The following is a 2,261-nucleotide window of genomic DNA, read 5'->3' as shown; positions in this document are numbered from 1 at the left end:
GCCTTGTGGGAATGGGTGGAGGGAGCTTCTGGGCTCTTACTAGGAAAAGAGAGTAGCACCTTTGTAATCCCAAAAGCCAATGGGATCTGTACAATCAGCATCTTCAGGGATCTCCATTCAGATGTCTCTGTCATAATTTTCAGGATTCCAGGTTTTCCCTGACCTGTTATCTCAGACCTGCCTTGACTGGACATTCACACCTCTCAAAAGCTCTGAAACTCTCACCAGAGCCCACTGTGCTATTCCATCTGCCTGCCTACCACAGGTGATGAGGATCTCTTTGGAACCCCCTACTGAAACTGTCTAGCTCTCATGCTTAGTCATTAACTACAGGTAAATAAATCTCACTCTCTCTTTTTTTTTCCTTCAGGACATCGGTTCAACTTGGCAATAGTCAACCAACTCCACTGCCTTTGTGGGCACTGTTCCTTCATATTTTTGAAATGCTTGTATCATTGCACTTAGCTCGGCAATATTCCCTACTGGGTCATATTCCAAGGCCACACGCAGTGATATCTTTGGCAATTGAGCTTCTAACTTGCATCAGGGCCTACGTGTACCCTAACTAGCCAGGATTGTGTCCTCTTTACCTCCAAGCCAGTGTGAGACCCAATCCCAAGCCCTCATTCTGCTGCCTTTTTTTTTTTTTAAACCATTCTTGGGACCCCCTGTGCTAGTCTGGGTCTAAACTATAAGGATTTTATTAGGATAAATGCCCATGTGAAAGGAAATGGTGACGGCCAAAAGAACAGTCATCCCACTATGCATGTGTGATACCTGTGAAGGGGAGAGGGAGCAGAGGTTGGGTAGAAGCAGTCTGGACTACTATGCCACCCAGGGAGGGCTCCATAAGGCTGCTGACCAAAGCCAGCCCTCAGTGGAGCTCCTGTCTCTTCAGGATTACTCAGCTACTAGCTGAGAGCCCCCTGTGAGGATCATGGTCTTGGCCCAGATGAAGGGACAAATGCCTATGCATCTGGGCGCCTGCTCTGTAGGTAGAGCCCTCTGTGAAGCAGCCCCAGCAGTGGGAACCATGCCCCTTCCTTCCACTTTGCTTTCTGTGCGCCCTAAAGCCCATTGCAGGTGACAGCTTTGCTATTGTGACTTTAACGAGGAAGTCACTATGAGTACAAGGACATGAGGATCAATTAATGCCCCATTTAGAGATTTTAAACTTTCTTTCAGTGGCAAAAGGAGAAGCTAGATGTCATGGCTCAGAAGTCCATGAAACCAGGTCTCCACAGCAGGCACATCTCCCCCCACCCCCAACCCCCGCTCCCCCACCTTCCCCGAGTCCCCATGCTACCCAGAGCAGACTGTCCTGAGAGTTGCCTCCTGACATCCGGCAACCATGGGAGCTTTAGAACTTTAAGGAATGTTCCTGCTCTATTATGACACAACTATGAATAAGTTACACTGCCAAGTTAGCCAGATTAGACTCAGGGGCGGTGCCCAACCAGGAACCTCACTGTGGAAGGCTGTTTATTCAATGTACTCTCTGCAGGGACTAAAAACAAAGATGATGCCTTTATGAGACATTGTGGTTTTGTTCTGGGGTAAAAAACATCCATGAAAAAGACAGGAAGTTTTTACTTTAAGATGTTCTAACTGAACTATTTAATATACTAAATATAATGAGTTGAGTCCCTGCTGACTTGCAGTTGAGAATATAAATGCGTAGTCAACTAAACTAAGCTAAACCATACTAAGCTCCTTTTAACTATTTGAGAGCGCCTACTCCCACCAGCAACCTTGAATTTGCATGTTTTATTGTCTTTTTAATAAAAAGCTTTCCAAGGGGCAATCATTATCTTTAACACAAGTACATACTGTAGCTCTTCCTTGACAAAAGATATTTCTGAGGCTACTTTTGACTAAATTATGAAATCAACTCTGTTATCATTTGAATTACCACTTAATTGAGTTGATTTTGCCTATCCTGCTTTCTGATTTTTTTTTTTTTGCTTTCTGATTTTTTAGAAATTCATTTATCTTTGATTTTATTTTTTTAAATAAATTTATTGCATTTTCCAATAACCTACCATTCTTTAGAGAAAACAGGCTTTAGGGGGATCCTTGGGTGGCTCAGTGATTTAGCACCTGCCTTTGGCCCAGGACGTGATCCTGGGGTCCCGGGATCGAGTCCCACATCAGGCTCCCTGCATGGAGCCTGCTTCTCCCTCGACCTGTGTCTCTGCCTCTCTCTGTGTGTCTCTCATGAATAAATAAACAAAATCTTAAAAAAAAGAAAAGAAAAGAAA

Source organism: Canis aureus, chromosome 37 (genome assembly GCF_053574225.1).
Source record: "Canis aureus isolate CA01 chromosome 37, VMU_Caureus_v.1.0, whole genome shotgun sequence".
Lineage (NCBI taxonomy): Eukaryota > Metazoa > Chordata > Mammalia > Carnivora > Canidae > Canis > Canis aureus.
The sequence above is the reverse complement of the archived record's forward strand: the minus strand, read 5'-3'. Positions refer to the sequence as shown.